The following is a 12,137-nucleotide window of genomic DNA, read 5'->3' as shown; positions in this document are numbered from 1 at the left end:
AAATCTCCCATCATGAAACGGGCAAATGCGCTGAAAAAAACTCCAAAGAAAAAAATTCACTGAAGCTGAACACAGCCTCTCACAACAATGCTAGCTGATGCACTGATGCCAGTGGATTCCTATAACACTTATCTAGCAGTGGAAGGCTTTACTACAAGAGGCCTGTCCTCCAAAAGATAATTCTGGGGTTTTTTGGGGTCTCCCCTCATAAAATCCAAAGCCACATGTAAAAGCAGCCATTTTTTTAGCTTCTGTTCATAGGAAGGTTAGCCTTCCCTTAGACCTCACTTAATACAAGTTTGACTCCACGCCCCTGCCAAGGGTGAAGTGCTTCTGGTTCATTATCTTGCATAAATTCATTCAAAAAATACTTGAACATTAACAATATGCCTCACATTTGAAGCACTTGGGCAAATATGCTTAGATAAAGATTTCTATTCTCCTAGAACTTACAGTTTAGGGAGTTATACAGACAATAAGCAACAGACATAATAAGTAAGTAAATTATATAGTTTCTTGGAAGGTAGTAATTTTTTTTTAAAAGAAAAGCAGAATGGGAAAGACAGATCAGAATGTAAGTTGCAATTTTAAATAAAGTTGCTAGGTAGGCCTTATTGAGACAAAGCCATCTGAGTTGACTCGGAGTGAAATGGGTTAGCTAGATGAGAAGTGTTCCAGGCAAAGAAATAGCCAGTGCAAATACTCGAAGGTGGGAAGGAGGTGTATATTTAAGGAACAGCAAGGAGCCTTGCTCAGCTGGAGCACAGTGAGAGAGGAAGAGAATTATAATAAATGAAATCAGGCCGGGCTCGGTGGCTTAGCCTGCAATCCCAGCATTTTGGGAGGCCAAGGCAAGTGGATTGCCTGAACCCACAGGTTCGAGACCCGCCCGGGCAACTTAGCGAGACCTCATCTCTACAATAAATCAAAAATGAGTAGGGTATGGTAGCACATGCCTGTAGTTCCAGCTACTCGGAAGGCTGAGGCACAAGGATCGCCAGAGCCCAGCAGGTCAAGGTTGTGGTGGCCGGGAGCATGCCATTGCATTCCAGCCTGGGCAACGAGTGAAACTCCAACTCAGAAAAAAAAAAAAGAAATGAAATCAGAGAGGAAGAGGGGCACAAATCATGATGGGCATCACAGAAGTTTACAGAACATAGTCATAAACAAAGAAGTGCTGTGTCCCGACCTATGTTGTACAAGTATCACCCTGGCTGCTATGTTGACAATTGATTTGGGGGAGAGGAGCATGGATAAAGGCAAGAAGACCAGTTAGGAGATCTCCATGGTAAATCTAGACAAGAAATGATTGTGGGTTGGATCAAAGTATTAGCAGTGGAGGTGGCAAGAAGGTGTTGGATTCTGAGTATATACCGAAGATAAAGTTAACAGAATTTCCTGCTGAATTGGATGCAAAGTGTAAAAGAAAGAGTCATGGTTTTGGCATCTTCTTTTTTTTTGAGTTGGAGTCTCACTCTGTTGTCCAGACTGGAGAGCAGTGGCCACTCCCGGCCACTGCAGCCTCAACCTGCTGGGCTCCGGCGGTCCTTCTGCCTCAACCTTCCAAGTAGCTGGAACCACAAGCGTGCACTACCACGCCCACCTAGTTTTTGATTTATTGTAGAGATGAGGTCTCACCAAGTTGCCCAGGAAGGTCTCGAACCTGCGGGCTCAGGCAATCCACTCACATCAGCCTCCCAAAGTGCGGGATTACAGGCTAAGCCACCGAGCCCGGCGGTTTTGGCATCTTTAAGAAGGATGTGATTGCTCTATCTTGAGGTAGAATATCAGAGTCCTGATTGGAGTAAGATTACAATGGCAATAGATAGTGTGATGGTTCATTTTCCTATGTGAGATATTTGATTCCATTTTACTTTCAGGTTTTCTTTTATTAGTTACTCAGAATTATTTTATTAACTTTTTTTCTTACTATCTGATACTTGGGCTGTGTCTATGTGTATGTGTATGTTAGTGTGCATGTGTGTTTAATTGCAAATTTCAGCTTCTCTTTATTACCTTAGCTCATTTAGATAAATTATCTGGGATGGGGCCAGTGTTTGGGGTAGAATGGGAAAAAAGTTACCGAGGCTTCTTTATTGAATGAATCTAAATGGTCAACATGAGAGGATGGTGAAATGATCATACATATAATAGAATACTATACAGCTATCAAATTGCTTTTCAAAATTTATTTTTAAATGTTTAAATTAAATTATTTTTAATTTAAACATTATTTTGTGCTTAAAAGATACAAAAGTTACATTAAATTCAATACAAATTACTGCTGAATTCTATATGAACTGTATTATACAAAGTAAGTCTCCATTCCCCAGAAGCAATTGCTGCGATTAAGTGCATCTTACCCATTTCCATTGACCTAAGAAGTGCTTATGATGTAAAAGAGGTGTAAATGATGTAAAATTAGGTGCTTATGATGTAAAGTGCTTATGAGGCAAAGGAGACAGCAAGCAGAATTATGTGTACAGTGTCATTTCAGCTATGGGTATATATACAGGTCAATATCCCTAAACAGTCCCACCAGTCCTGAGGTTCCTAGTATAGTCTTTACACAGATCACCACAGACACTAGCTTGGAAATAAAGCTCAAGAGATTTGGAGCTGGAAAGGTCACGAACACAAATACTAGGGTCAAAACAAAACAACAGGAATCACAGTAGTACTAGAATGGCTCATAGCTGGGTAACTTTCCCATAGTATTTTGCATTATAGTCAAACTGTCAAAAGACAAATAGAATCTTGAAAGCAGCAGGAGAGAAGCAACTTGTCACATATAAGGAATTCTTAACAAAATTAACAGCTGATTACTCATCAGAAACCATAGAGGCCAGGAGGTAGTAAGATGGCATATTTAAAGTAATGGGAGAAAAAAAATGTCTACCAAGAATTCTATGTCTGACAGTACTATCCTTCAAGAATGAAGAAGCACTTAAAAGACATTCCTGGATAAACAAAAGCTGAGAGAGCTTGTTACCACTAGGCTTGCCCTACAAGAAATGCTAAAGGGAGTCCTTCAGGCTGAAATGAAAGGACACCAGATAGTAACTCAAAACCAAATGAAGAAATAAAAAACATTGGTAAAGGTAACTACATAGGTAATTACAAAAGCCAGTATTATTTCTTGTTTGTAACTCTTCTTCTATTCTATAGCACTTAAAAGGCAACTGCATAAAACAATGATTATAAATTTATGTTAATGGGCATAAAGTGTGTAAAAATGTAATCTGTGACAATAACAACATAAAGGGAGAGGAAGAGAAATATACTGGAGCAAAATGTTTACATACTATTGAAAATGTATTGAATAATAAGTTTGCATTATTCAAACTAGGCTTTATGAGATAAGATGTTAATTCTAATCTCCAAGGTATCCACTAAGAAAAACACTAAAAAATGCACTGAAAAGAGAATTTAAAAAAGCAAACAGGTACACTGAAAAAATACAAAAAAGATAATAACAAAATATTTGAATAACAAAAAAATACAAGATAAGGAAGCAGAAGTTCTTCCTTATCAATGATCAGTAATTATTTGAAAATGTAAATAGATTAAATATTCTAACTAAAAGGCAGAGACTATAAAGTGGATTTAAAAAAAAAAAACATGAGCTGGGCTCGGTGGCTCAGCCTGTAATCCCGCGCCTTTGAGGTGAGTGGATTGCCTGAGCCCACGGGTTCGAGACCCGCCTGGGCAACTTGGCGAGACCTCATCTCTACAATAAACCAAAAAATTAGCCAGGCGTGGTAGCGCGTGCCTGTAGTTCCAGCTACTTGGAAGGCCGAGGTGGAAGGATCGCTGGAGCCCAGCAGGTCGAGGCTGCGGTGGCTGGGAGCGGCCACTGCATGCACTCCAGTCTGGGCGACAGAGTGAGACTCCAACTCAAAACAAACAAACACACACACACACAAAAAAACATGGCTGGGTGTGGTAGCACAAGTCTGTAATCCCAGCACTTTGGAGGCAGAGGTGAGAGGACAACCTGAACCCACAGGTTTGAGACCAGCCTGGACAACAAGGCGATACCTTGTCTCTACAATAAATAAATAAATAAATAAATAGCAGGGCATGGTGGCACACACCTGTAGTTCCAGCTACTTGGAAGGCTGAGGTGGAAGAATCTCCTGAGCCCAGCAGGTCGAGGCTGTGATGGCTGTGAGCATGACTCTGCACTCCAGCCTGGGTGACAGAGTGAGACTGTGACTCAAAAAAAATAAAATAAAATAAAAAATTTGTAAAAAACCATGGTCCATCTATATGCTGTCTACAAGAGATTCACTTCAGATGCAAAGGACACAAAGAGGTTTAAAGTAAAAAGACAAGATAGAAAAATGTATTCTGTGCAAATGGGAATCTACAGAGAGCTGTGAAGGCTATATTATTATCAGAGAAAGTAGATTTTAAAAATCAACACATACAAGAAACCAAAAAAACGCATTAAATATTGATAAAGTTTCAATCAATTAAAAAAATCTAACAATTGGGCCAGGCTCAGTGGCTCAGCCTGTAATCCCAGCACTTTGGAAGGCCTGAACCCGCAAGTTTGAGACCAGCCTGGGCAACTTGGCAAGACCTCATTTCTACAATAAATAAAAAATTAGTCGGGCATGGTAGCATGCGCCTGTAGTTCCGGCTACATGGAAGGCTGAGGTACAAGGATCACTGGAGCCCAGCAGGTTGATGCTGGGGTGGCCATGAGCATCCACTGCATTCCAGCCTGGGGGACAGAGTAAAACTCCAACTAAAAAAAAAAAAAAAGTAACAATTATAAACACATATGTGACCAACAACAGAGCCCCAAAATAAATGAAACAAAAATTGACAGAATTAAAATGAGAAGTAGACAATTCTACAATAATATAGTTAGACTTCAGGCCAGGTATGGTGGCTCATGCCTGCAATCCCAGCATTTTGGAAGGCCAAGGCAGAGGAATAAATTGAGGCCAAGAGTTCAAGACCAGGCTGAGCAACATTGTGAGATTGCCATCTCTACAAAAGAAAAATAAAAACTTAGCTAAGCATAGTGCACACGACTGTAGTCCCAGCTACTCTGGAGGCTAAAGCAGGAGGATCGCTTGAGCCCAGAAGGCTGAGGCTGCAATGAGCCATGATTGTGTTACTGCACTCCTCGGTGACAGAGCAAAAAAACAAAAATTGTTAGGGACTTTAATACCCCACATTCAAAATTGGATAGACCTATCATACAGAAGATAAGTAAATAGAAGACTTGAGCAGCACTATAAATCAATTATACTTAACAGACATATATAGAACACTCCATCCAACAATAGCAGAATATATATTCTTCTCAAGTACACATAGAGTATTCTCTAGGACAGAGGTCCCCAACCCCAAGGTACTAGTTCGTGGCCTGTTGGGAACCTGGCCTCAAGGCAGGAGGTGAGCAGCAGGCAAGCGAGCAAAGCTTCATCTATATTTACAGCCACTCCTCATTGCTGGCATTATCATCTGAGCTCCATCTCCTGTCAGATCAGCAGTGGCATTAGATTCTCATAGAAACATGAACCCTAGTGTGAACTGTGCCTGCAAGGGATCTAGGTTGCACGCTCCTTACGATAATTCAATGCCTGATAATCTGAGGTGGAACTGAGGCGGTGATGCTAGCTAGCACTGAGGAGTGACTGCAAATACAGATTAACATTAGCATGAAGTTTGACTACACAGAGACCATAATAAACCCATTGCTTACAGACCCATATCAAAACCCTATCAGTGAGAGCAAGTGAGTTGATGTACTTCAATTGTACAGAGGTATCTGGTGGTAGGCCTTAAGTCAGAAGCCAACACACTTTAGTACACAAGTGGCCCGCCCATTATTTTATTTACCACTTCTGTCTGCACCTCTTTTTTAAGAGGTGAGTTGCATAATTATTTCATTATATATTACCAAATGATAATAATAGAAATAAAATGCACAATCAATGTCATGCACTCGAATCATCCTGAAACCATTCCTCCCTCCCCTGGTCCACGGAAAAATTGTATTCCACAAAATTGGTCCCTGATGCCAGAAAGGTTGGGGACCATTGCTCTAGAACAAACCATTTTTAGGTCACAAAAAACCATTTTTAGGTCACAAAATAAGCCTGTAGCTCTGGCTACTTGGAAGGCTGAGGCGGAAGGATCACCTGAGCCAAGCAGGTTGACACTGGGGTAGCTGTAAGTGTGTAAGACCTTGTCTCTACAATAAATCAAAACTTAGCCAGGCATGGTAGCATGTATAGTTCCAGCTACTTGGAAGGTTGAAATGGAAGGATTTCGCCAAAACCCAGCAGGTTGACACTGGGTGGCTGTGGGTGTGCCACTGCACTCCAGCCAGGGCAACAGAATAAGACTCCAACTAAAAAAAGAAAAACAAAGAATGAAAGAAAAAGGACAGCCAGGCTCAGTGGCTCAGCCTGTAATCCCAGCACTTGGCCTCCTAAGTAACTGGGACTATAGGCATGCACCACCATGCCCAGCTAATTTTTCTATTTTTTATAGAGACATGGTCTCACTTTGTTGTTGAGCCTGGTCTCAAACTCCTGGCTTCAAGTGATCCTCCGATCTCAGCCTCCCAAAGTGCTGGGATACAGGTGTGAACCAACATGCCCAAAGGATGGCTATTTTTAAATTTTTGAAAAGTGGTATGCCGGGCTCGGTGGCTCAGCCTGTAATCTCAGCGCTTTGGAAGGCCGAGGTGAGTGGATTGCCTGAGCCCGCGGGTTTGACACCCACCTGGGCAACTTGGCGAGACCTCATCTCTACAATAAGTCAAAAATTAGCCAGGTGTGGTAGCCTCACACGCCTGTAGTTCCAGTTACTTGGAAGACTGAGGCGGAAGGATCGCCGGAGCCCAGTAGGTCAAGGCTGCGGTGGCCGGGAGCGGCCACTGCACTCCAGTCTGGGTAACAGAGTGAGACTCCAACTCAAAAAAAAAAAAAAAAAGTGGTAGTGGTTATACAATATTGTGAATGCATTTAATGACACTGAATCATACCTTTGTGAATGGTTAAAATAATAAATATTTTATAATGTGTATTTTACCACAATAAAAAAATTTTTTTAAAGTTCTTTCAATAAAGCAAAAAAATGGAGGCAAAATATACACATCACACTACTAGGCAAATGAAAGCTGAGAGAAGGTAGGCGGAAGTGGGATAGGAAGAAGTTGGTTAATGTTTACAAAATTACAACTAGACAAGAGGAACAAGTTAAAATGTTCCATAGCACTGTAGGGTGAATATAGTGAACAATAATTGATTGTATTTTTTTCAAATAGCTAGAAGAAAGGATTTGAATGTTACCAATACAAAGAAATGATAAATATTTGAGGTAATGGATATGCTAATTACTCTGATTTGATCATTACACATTATATGTGTATTAAAATATCACAATGAACCCTATGAACATGTACAATTGTGTGTCAATTTTAAAATACATTTAAAAAAAAACAAAGCTGAGAATTTGCTGTCAAATGAACTGCCTCTACAAGAAGTATTCAAGCAACAGTGATATGATACCAGAGGAAAGACCACATTTATAGGAAGGAAAGAAGAATTTCAGAATTGGCAATATGTGAGTAAATACCAATGACTCTTTTCTTCTCTAAATTTCTTTAAAAACACAATAAAATGATTATTGCAAATAACATGTAGATGTGAAACATTTGGCAACAATAAGAGGCAGACGGAATGGCATGGTTGCAAGGTTCTTACATTTACAAGCTGTATGGTACAATATAAACTCTAAGTAGTCTGTAATAAATTAAGAATGTATATTGTCATCTGGGGAATGCACCACTGGAGACCCAATTTCCATCACTGCACAATATGTTCATGTAACAAACACACATGTGTACCCCCAAATCTAAAATAAAATAATATTTTTTAAAAGCTTAAAAAGAATGTAGCCTGGGCTCAGTGGTTCAGCACGTAATCCCAGCACTTTGGGAGACCCAGGCGAATGGATTGCCTGAGACCGCCAGGTCAAGACCAGCCCAGGCAACTTGGAGAGACCTCGTCTCTACAATAAATAAAAAATTATCCGGGTGTGGTAGTGTGTGCCTGTAGTTTCGGTTACTTGGAAGCCTAAGGCATAAGGATCACCGGAGCCCAGCAGGTCGAGGCTGCAGTGGCCAGGAGCGTCCCACTGCACTCCAGTCTAGGCGACAGAGTGAGACTCCAACTCAAAAATAAAAAAAAAAAAGAAGAATGTATATTGTAATTCCTAGAGTAACCACCTTTAAATTTTGAAAAAGAGTTATGGGAATTAAAATGGAATACTAGAAAAAAAGTTTGACCAGGTGTGGTGGATCAGCACTTTGGGAGGCAGAGGTGAGAGGACTGTCTGAGCCTAGGGGTTCGATTCGAGACCAGCCTGGGCAAATTGGTGAGATCTTGTCTCTACAATAAATCAAAAAATTAGCCGGGCTTGGAGGTACATGCCTGTATTTCCAATTACTTGGAAGGATTACCTAAGCTCAGCAGGTCAAGGCAACAGTGGCTTTGAGTGTGCCGCTGCACTCCAACCTGGGTGACAGATTGAGACTCTGACTCAAAAAAAAGAAAAAGAAATACAAACAGACCACACACTCCAATTAAAAGGGAGAGATTGTCAGACTGGACTTTATTTCTTTTTTTTTCTGAGTTGGAGTCTCACTATATCGCCCAGGCTGGAGTGCAGTGGCACACTCACGGCCACCCCAGTGTCAACCTGCTGGACTCTCGTGATCCTTCCACCTCAGCCTTTCAAGGAGCCAGAACTACAGACATGCGCCTAATTAGCCACACCCGGCTAATTTTTGATTTATTGTAGAGTCAAGGTCTCAACAAGTTGCCCAGGCTTGTCTTGAACCCACAGGCTCAGGCAATTCACTCGCCTCGGTCTCCCAAAGTGTTGGGATTACAGGCTCAGCCACCAAGTCCGGCCTGGACTTTTTCTGTTTGTTTGTTTTGTTGTTTTTGAGTTGGAGTCTCACTCTGTCGCCCAGACTGGAGTGCAGTGGCACGCTCCCAGCCACCACAGCCTCGACCTGCTGGGCTGACCTCGGCTCTACAATAAATCAAAAATTAGCCGGGCATGGTAGCGTATGCCTGTAATTCCGGCTACTTGGAAGGCTGAGGCGGAAAGATCGCCAGAGCCCCCAGCAGGTTGAGCTTGCAGTGGCCCGGAGCGGTCACTGCACTCCAGTCTGGGCAACAGAGTGCGAAACTAACTCAAAAAAAATATATATATATCATGCAAATAATAAGCATTTGAAAACTGTTGGGGATATATCAGACAAAGTAGACTTTAAGACAGGAGAGTTACCAGATGTAAAGAAGACTATTTCATACTGATAAAGAGGTCAACTTACTACTAATATGCACGCATCTAATAATAACAGAATTTCAGTACATATTAAGCAAAAGCTGACAGAAGAGAGAAATAAACAAATCTACAATTATAATTGAAGATTTTAAGACTCTTTCTCAATAACTGATAGAACAATTCACAAAAAAATCAGCAAAGCTATAGAAGATGTGAATGACACTACCAACCACCTTGACCTAATTGAAATTTTTAGTACACTATAGCAACAACTGAAGAACATACAGTTTTTGTCAGTACACACGGAAAGTTTACCAAAATAGGCATATGCTAGGTCATAAAATAAGTCAATACATTTCAAAAGACTGTAATCTTAATGAATATGTTCACTAACATAATTAAACTAAATTAGAAATAAATAATATACCTTTTAAAGTTCCAAATATTTAGAGAATAATACATATGCCAAAGAAGAAATCACAAGGAAAAAAAGAAAAAATTTCAAACTGAATAATAGTAAAAATAAAATGTAACAAAAGTGCTTAAAGTGAAATTTATCACTTTAAATGATTATTTTAGAAAAGAATGTTCAGCTGGGGGTGGTGGCTCATGCCTATAATCCCAGCACTTTGGGAAGCAGAGGCAACAGGATCTGCCTGAGCCTATGGGTTCAAGACCAGTCTGGGCAACTTGGTGAGACCTTGTCTCTACAATAAATCAAAAAATTAGCTGGGCGAGGTGGCACATGCCTGTAGTTCCAGCTACTTGGAAGGTTGAAGTGAAAGGATTGCCTGAATCCAGCAGGTCAAGGCTGTGGTGGTCATAAGCATGTCACTGCAGTGCAGCCCAGGCAACAGAGTGAAACTTCGAGTCAAAAAAAAAAGAAGCTGGGCTCAGTGGCTCAGCCTGTAATCCCGTGCTTTAGGAGGCTGAGGTGAGTGGATTGCCTGAGCCCGCGGGTTCGAGACCCGCCTGGGCAACTTGGGAGACCTCATCTCTACAATAAATCAAAAATCAGCCAGGCGTGGTAGCGCGCGCCTGTAATTCCGGCTACTCGGAAGGCTGAGGCGGGAGGATTGCCGGAGTCCAGCAGGTTGAGGCTGCGGTGGCCGGGAGCATGCCACTGCACTCCAGTCTGGGCGACAGAGTGAGATTCCAACTCAAAAAAAAACGAAAAAGCAAGTTTTTAAACCAATGAACAAAATTTAGCCTTAAAAAGCTAGCAAAACAGCAAATTAAACTGAAAGAAAAAGCAGAAGAAAAGAAAATAATAAAGATAAGAGCAGAAATTCATGAAATGGAAAGTAAACACTAAGAAAAATTCATTGTCATTATATACTAAAAAGGACCCAGGCAAATTATTTGTTTTGCTTTTTTGAGGCAAGATCTTACTCTATCACCCAGGCTGGAGTACAGTGGCACAATCATGGCTCACTTCTACCTCAGCCTCCTGAGTAGCTGGACTATAGGCGTATACCACCACATCCAGCTAATTTTTTTCATTTTTTGTAGAGACAAGGTCTCACTCTGTTGCCTAGGCTGGTCACAAACTCCGAGGCTCAAGCAATCCTCCCAAAATTGGCTGGGATTACAGGTATAAGTCACTGAATCCATCCAATTATTGCACTGAGAATTCACTAGAAGCTTAGTAGAATCAACATGGACTGATGCTTCTATAAACCATTTTATGTTCAAAGTAATAACCTCTGTTTCAAGAGAATATAGATGAGGAATGCAGCTAAATATTTTCCTAGGTCACTTATAGCCCAAATATTACAAAGGATAAATTTTGCTGAAGATACCTTCATCAAAATTCCGAACACCATTTATGTACTATGTAACAACTTAGGGCAAGGTAAAAAAGATTCTAAGTAACAACAGAAATAAGGAATCCTAGAAAAATAACTAGATTACGCTATAGAATTTTGTTTTATATCATAAATATGATAAAATTATTATTACTAATTATTAAGGCTAAAGATCTAAAAATTGTGTGGCTAAGTCCGCTCCTAGTCCACAATTTCCATTTTTCAGCTCATTCTTCCTTAGTAAAACCCCAAATGTTAGTTGGGCACACATGACCAAATAAAGATTAGATTTTTCGCCTCCCCTGCAGCTAGTTGTGACCTATAGCTAGGTATGATCAAGTGACTAAATTCTAGCCAGTGGCATAAAAGTGAAAGCAGTGTGTGCTCCTTCTAGGAAGTCATCTTTAAAAAAATAGAAAAACCTGGCTTATATCAGAGTAAACCAACTTACTTGCACAGACAGCAAAGCATCAAGATAGAAAAAGTGGCTAAGTGTGGTGGCTCAAACATGTAATCTCAGGGATTTGGGAGGCCGAGGCATTTGAGATCAGCCTGGGCAACATAGCAAGACCTCATCTCTACAAAAACATTTAAAAATTAGCTGGGTATGGTGGCATGCATCTGTAATTTGAAGTACTTGGGAGGTTGAGATAGGAGGATCACTTGAGTTCTAGAGGTTGAGGCTACAGTGAGCCACTATCGGACCACTGTACTCTAGCCTGGGCAATAGAATGAGACCTTGTTTCAAATAATAATGATGATAATAATAAGTAAATAAATAAATAAAAATAACACAAATAATAAAAACAGGTGTGGTAGTGGTGCCTGTAGTCCTAGCTACTCAGGAGGCTGAGGTGGGAGGACCACTTGAGCCCATGACAATGCACTTCAGCCTGGACAACAGAGTGAGACCTTGTCTTAAAAAAAAAAAAAAAAAAAAAAAAAAAAAAAAAGGCCGGGCTCCTTGGTGGCTCAGCCTGTAATCCCGCTCTTTGGGAG

The 12,137-nt window shown here is 40.7% G+C and overlaps 1 protein-coding gene across 4 annotated transcripts in view; it reads right to left on the bottom strand.

Annotated features, from left to right (window-relative positions):
- PIK3R3 (phosphoinositide-3-kinase regulatory subunit 3) overlaps positions 1-12,137 on the bottom strand; it is a 172,843-nt gene that overhangs the window by 25,595 nt on the left and 135,111 nt on the right. The gene's annotated exons all lie outside the window — the stretch shown is intronic.

The sequence above is a fragment of the Carlito syrichta genome, unplaced genomic scaffold (genome assembly GCF_000164805.1).
Source record: "Carlito syrichta isolate Samal-C Ts95f unplaced genomic scaffold, Tarsius_syrichta-2.0.1 Scaffold312148, whole genome shotgun sequence".
NCBI classification, from domain to species: Eukaryota; Metazoa; Chordata; class Mammalia; order Primates; family Tarsiidae; genus Carlito; species Carlito syrichta.
The sequence above is the reverse complement of the archived record's forward strand: the minus strand, read 5'-3'. Positions and strand labels throughout refer to the sequence as shown.